This window comes from Adiantum capillus-veneris, chromosome 8 (genome assembly GCF_014529385.1).
Source record: "Adiantum capillus-veneris isolate H3 chromosome 8, ASM1452938v2, whole genome shotgun sequence".
Lineage (NCBI taxonomy): Eukaryota > Viridiplantae > Streptophyta > Polypodiopsida > Polypodiales > Pteridaceae > Adiantum > Adiantum capillus-veneris.
Window position 1 is genome coordinate 52,816,619 of NC_140938.1, and position 7,032 is coordinate 52,823,650.

Consider the following 7,032-nt stretch of genomic DNA (forward strand, 5'->3'; position numbering starts at 1 on the left):
AGAAACGTTCGGCTGCTCGGTTACATTGATTACATTTTTAGAGACATTTGATACATAAATCATGTAAAGTCCTCCAGACTTTACTGCATGTGCTACTGTCATAGAACCCTTGGATATCTTCCACATGTTCTGTCCGAAAGTGGTGATGTAGCCAGCATCATCAAGTAAACCTGTGCTGATCAAGCTCTTTGTAATTGCGGGAACATGTCTCACATTCTTCAGCGTGAAAGAAGAGCCATTTTGAAACTTCAATTGAACATCTCCAACACCTAAGATCTCACATGTCTGCCCATTGCCTAGCCGAACATGATCTTTGGGATCCTTGTTTGGAGACACATGAAGTGATGCCCCTGAGTCTATAATCCAGTCACTCAGTGCATTTCCATCAGATGCTGTAAGAAGAGCTGAGTCCATTGTATTCTTCAAGAAGTAGATGTCTCCTGACACTAGACTCTCATCCTCTGCAACAATGTTTGTCACATTTATTTCTTGAATCTTCACTGAGGACTTGTTCTTCTCACCATGGTCTTCAGCTTTCTCTTTGCCTTTTTCTGCTTTCCATTCTCTGCAGTCTCTTTTCATGCGACCCTTCTTGCCACAATGGTAGCATTCTATGTCACTCTTGCCTTTAGCACTGCGGGACTTGCTACGAGACTGATTCCTCTTTCCACCTTTGTACTTTTCTTCGGTCCTTCCCCTGACAACTAAGGCTGTTCCTTTGCCTTTGTCCATTGTCTTTCTATTGGTTTCTTCAGTAAGCAGACTTCCTTCTACACCTGCTATGTTCAAACCATATGGAGGTGCAGAATTACTCAAAGCTGTACGAAAAGTGTCCCAACTTTCCGGCAATGTGATCAACAGGAACATAGCTCTAACAGGTTCATCAAACTTGACACCTTGAGCTGACAACTGACTGTAGATTGTGTTGAATTCATTCAGATGATTGGACATAGGTGTCCCTTCTTTCATCTTCAAGTCAACAAGCTTCTTAAGCCAGTATACCTGTGAAGCTGCACTCTGCTTCTCATAAAGATCACTCAGCTTTAACCATGCTTGATAAGCCGACATCTCGTCTACTACATTGAAGTAAACGCTTTCTGCCAAAGTCAGCATAATGGTAGAAAGTGCCAATTCATCCATTTCGCTCCATTCATCTTCGTCCATATCTTCTGGTTTTATCCCCTTGAGCTTTATAGGCTTTATCTGCTTCTTTTGTACCAACACGTGCCAAATCTGCTTCTTCCACAATGGGAAATTGGTTCCATCCAGCTTCTTGATATTGTAAAGAGCAGTGTCCTGTGATCTAGCCATAGCTACGCTTCACAGTAGTTTACTTTCCTGGGAAAAATTCGGCAGAGTTTCCCCTATAAACTGACCTCTGAACCAATATCAACCTGTCAAATGAACCAAGAAAGCTTCAGATTCTGCAGAAATTTTGGCAGAGTCTCCTTTGTAAAATGGCTCTGGTGTACTAAAAACATACCAAAAAACAGCTCAAAAAACCACTGTCTCTCTGACACTGTAAGCTGCGGGTAAACCTGTCCTGCACCTGTACTGTCTCTCACTGTCCTGTCACTGTCCTATAAGCATAGACTGCGACAATGCCTCAACGGCAGTAAAGCAAAGATGCAATCCCAACTGTCTAACTCACAATCAATACATCCTAGCTGCCTATCTAAGGGTGCTCGAGGGATCGCTCCAAGACCTGTATCACCAAAAGGATCTCAACATTCGAGAATCCCCCAGCTATATAAAACCTCACTCGACCCTCAACAAAGGCTGCAGTAAATCTGACAGTACATAGACTTCCCACAAAGTCATACATCCACAAATTTCCCACTGTATGCTGTAACCGTTGCGGCGGTTGTTTGCTGCGTGACTCACAGCCAGCAAACCCTCAACAGACATACATCATCTCTGACAATATATCCCATGTGGAAGTACCTGCAATGTCAGGATGAAATCTGGAATATCAAGCAGCAAACACAAGCTACCTGATGAACTAGTGGATGTCGCCTACAGTCTGTGTGTAGATGCACCCGTGTTGTATGTGACACGCCTCCAAGATTTGTGAGCCGTCCTTCGATGTGTAGACAGCCACAAATCAACACTCTGGGAGTGTCGATATCCTCAGCACCCGCAGTCGTAGGCCGAAAACCCCAAATTTGCAGAGTCAGATCTGCACCCGCCGAGACCACGTAGTCGAAAATGGCCTGCACAGACCTTTGTTGAAGCCGAACGGTGGCCGAGATGACCTCAGAATGAAATTCTGAGAACACCAAGCCCTTTGGGCTTACCCACAGGATTTGGGGCCGTGTCTTCGCCTGTCGAATTTCACTCCAATCTGAGCTGGTGACTCTAGCCTCCTGCAGTGCTGTCCTGAACCTCGATCTGAGCTCTGATACCAGTTGAAGGAGTACGAGCGGAAGTGCGACGTGAGAGAGTGTGCGAGAAGAAGAGCACGACGATATGGTGAACTCGCTCTACTGTAATGTGTAGAGCATAGTGAGTTCTTATTAGGTTTTTACAAAAGAATATGTGTACACACCTGGCGGCCCGCCCACTTACCTGGGCGACCACATTGGGCTTTATACCCCAACATATTGTTTGTCTATCTATGTGGAGAATACCATGATTGGGCATATACAAGGCAAAAATTCTCCAAAGGAGGCGTGGAAGAACTTGATTGCAGTAGATGTGACCAACAACAAAGCAGCTATAGCTGAAGACAAAGTTGAATACTGTGAAGAAAGATAACTTGTAAGTTAATGATTATGTTCTTAAGATAAAGGACATTTGTGAATTCCTTGCATCGATTGGTGTTATGATTGAAGATGATGATAAAGTTGAAGCATGCTTGCATAGATTAGGTCCATCGTACAAGCAGTTAAAGACCTCTATTCACACTCAAAAAAATAGTCCAAGTTTTGCAAATCTTGTGTCATTGCTGATTGTGGAAGCAAAGAACATTACTCAAGATCCATCTTCACAAAATGAAAATCCGGAATAATTCTTATACAACAATAAAAAAAATGAGGTAGAGGTAGAGGACGTGGTGCAGGCCAAGGAGGCGGCCGTGGTTGTGCAAAAATCAAAATTAGGGCAATCAACATACATTTGATAATAAGAGCTAGAATACCTGTGATAGAGGAAACTTTCGAGGTAGGAGAAGTCAAGAGTTTTTTTACAATGTGCAAAAAAATGGCAAGGGATGTTGGACATGTGGCAGTCAAGACCACTACAAGAGTGACTGTCCTAAAAGGAGGCAACAAAACAACTTTGCAGGTACTAATAGAGGTATGGATGAGCTTGAGAGATTGTTTGTCATGCAGCATGGAACACTACGTCTACAAATGTATCAAGATGTGGTGATTATTTATAGTATGTGGATTTGGGTGCATTGAATTACATGACCATCCATGGTGAATGGTTTTGTGATGGAAAAACTTTGAACAATCTTGGTTATGTTGAAACTGGGGATGATATAATGATCCTATTGTGCATACAAGCAATGTGTCATTGTCCTTAACAAATGGCAAAGTAGAGTATTTGGCTGAGGTACTTCATGTGCCTAACATTTCAAAGAACCTTGTGTCTGTTGAAAAAATGGTTGTGCAGGGTTTGCAGGTTAGGTTCATCAGGTGGCCTCTATGTAGAGCAATACAACAAAAATGGAAGGCTTGATGGACAATGCAAAAAGGTGGGAATTTTTTTTACTCTTGATGTAGATGTACCACAAATAAAAGCTACTATGTTTACACAAGGGTGAGGAGTTGTTGCAGATAATAACAGTTGGCATAAGTGTATTGGACATGTAAATGTGCAAAGAATAAAGACTATGCAAAATTCAAGAGCTAGTGACACATTTGCCACTGTTTAACATGGCTAAAATGCATAAGGTTTGTGAGGATTGTGAGTTTGGAAAGCAGGCAAGGGCATCATTTCTTCATTACAACCATGTAAATAAGGATGTGTTATAGATTGTGCATTCTGATGTATGGGTTCCTATGAAGACGGCATCTATGGGTGATGTCACTTTCATCAATGACCATACAAGAAAGGTATATATGTATTTAATGAAGGAGAAGAGTGAGGTGTTTAATCACTTTTAGAAATTCAAGGTAATGGTTGAGAAGAAAACACGAAAGTATGTACAGTCTCTGACGTCAGATGGAGGGGGAGAGTACTTCTCCAATGAGCTCAACAATTTCTTGAGGAAGCATGAACTTTAGAGGTAGTTTTCATGCCGGTATACTCCATAACAAAATAGTGTTTTTTTGAGGAAAAACAAAAACAATGCAAAAGTTGCAAGAGCAATGATGAATGAAAAGAATTTGCCTCATTGTCATTGGGCTAAGGTAGTCTCTACGGCTGTCTACATTATGAACATGGTCCCTATTGCTATTGTACACAACATGACATCCAAGAAGAAGTTTACTAGAAGGAAACCTGATTTGGGACACCTTAAGTGTTTGGATGTATTGCTTATGTACTTGTGCCAAATGTGTTGCAAACAAAGTTACACACAAAGGCTAAAAAATGTGTGTTTATTGGGTATTCCCTTGAGCAAAAAGGGTACAAACATTATAACCATGTCACACATCAATTAAGGATGAGCAGGAATGTTGTTTTTAATGAGTTGAAGAGCTAGGATGTTGATTTGAAAGATGGATTTGGGGTTGATGTAAAGGATAATGTGGTTGCAAAAAATATAGTTGTGCAGTCACAACTTTTGAGTGGACTACAAGGGTCATCTAGTGCAATTAGTTCTAAAAATCCATGAAGGGGCAGGTTACATGGAGGAGAAGGTTGTTGATGCCCCAAGGATGCCAAGTTTAAGTGCAAATCATGACGATGGTCATTCAAGTGGCTCAGGAAAAAGTCTTGATGAGGAGTTTGATATACCCTCTGTGAGAATTCCACATGTAAGAAGGATGTAGTCTAAAAATAGGGCAGTTGGCAGTGATCTTGGACCATGTAGATCCAAGAGAATGAAAAATCTTGTGCAAAGGTTGACTTATGACACTTATGTGGCTTTCCATTGTGCATTTATGGAGAAGATTGTACAGGATGTAGAGCCTAATTGTTTTGCGGATGCTGTTGGAGATCCCAAGTGGGATCAAGATATGGATGAGGATCAAGATATAACTCATTGCATAAGTATGTATGCTCAATATAATTTTATGTCTACTGCATAGAAATGACTACTAAGTCCTATGATTTAAGTCGGTGGGATCTTTAAAATTACTACATTAGTATACGATATTTTATCAGTCAGTCAATAAAAATATGTATGGCTAGTGGGTTGTGGCCAGAGTTGGTGTTATGGATTGGTGGTAGTTGGTATAGCGAGTCTAGTTTAGAACATAGCTCATGCCTGATAATTAGTGCAGTCTTTCGAGTTAGCATCTCATAAATGTGGAAAATTGATCGATCTTAATATCTCATATATCATTGATGACCAAAGTTTAGTAAGTTACGTCATATTGGGAGATGGAAATTTGTTGAGAGCAAATAAATCATGATGCTTCGCCTCATGATGACAAAGAGGGGCTCGCTACCTAGGCTTGCTCACTTGTTATCTCATTAACTCGAGAGAATCAAAACCCGAAGGTGTTAATGAGGTTTTGAAGGCCAAGTTGATGACAAATTGAGTAGTAGTAGAGCTTGAGTTTAAAACTAGACGGATTGGATATTTGAGGATTGTCTCTACGGCTTTTAAACCTTTTTAAAGGTAGGAATAGGGTCTTAAAGACCATGGCTTCACATCGTTTTAAAAGGAAAAATAAAAAAATGTTTTTCTTTTTTGCAGTTGGCATGCAGTTCAAAACCGTTGCGAGGAGTTTTGCAAACAAAAGCTATCATGGATGAGCGCATCGAAGTGAATCGCTGAAGCACAAAGCTAGCAAAAACAATACAAAGCGAATCATGACGAGAAGATTCATAACAGTAAAAGGTTGGTCTACAATTCGAAACATATTAAGTACAAAAAGTTGAAATGTAAATTGAACTTGCATGTGTTATGATTTTGCATTAGTATGAGTGTCTGCTAGAGATTTAAATTGAGAAAATAATGCATATTAGAAGCATTGGGTTGGGAAGAAGCGAACATTTGCAAAAAAAAGAATAATTTGAATGTATTTATTTCAATATTCGTATGTGTATTATGTCAATGAGTGAGTGTATGGGCAGTTGAGAGAGAGTTTTGAACTCTGCTAAGTAAACATTTATTTATCATTTATTGAGTTCACATGTCAGTTTAAAAGTGTAACTGTGTGTTTGTGGCTGTTGGAAAATTAGAGTATTTTGACATTGAAATATTGAAACCAAAAATTATAAACTATCTTCATGTGAATGAAGAAGAAACGCTTGTAAAAGTGGAGTTTGCAATGCATTACTGTTTTGTACTTGGTTTTAATAGATTTGAGAACGCATATTGGATTTTAGAGTATAAATTAGTATGATTGGACTACGTTAGAAAGACTTGAAAGTCTTAGTCATTTTTGGTGCGTTTGCCGGGAGAGGCAAGTCTTAAATAGACTTTGGGTTATCCCAGTGCATAGACTTTGCATGCTTGAACCTTGATCTTGATGATCTTGAGTTTGTTGTTAGAATTTCATAGTCAAATACCGTTTGTTAGTGCATATAAGAAACATTTAATTGCTTGTTGGAGCTAACATGTTATAAAAGCAAACAGAGAGGGAGATGAAGTTGGTGGAAGTAGACCTAAGTGTGTTAGAGGGGTGTGTAGGAGATCCTAGTGCACTTGAAGAAGAAAAGACTATTCAAGTAGAATTACTAAAAATAAGAACTAGTTGATGAGGCTTTTGCTCAAATTTGACAAAAATTGACTAGATTAAATATAGAAATTGGACACGCTTTGATGAATGCTAAACAAGATAAAGACTCTGGCATGTTAGAATATAATTTATTTCAACAAGATATAATACGTTTTAAAGAAGAAATAGAAAAAACTTGTGAAATTTTAGATAAGGAACCTAAATCGCATGTTGAGGAAGTGAAAACCATGAG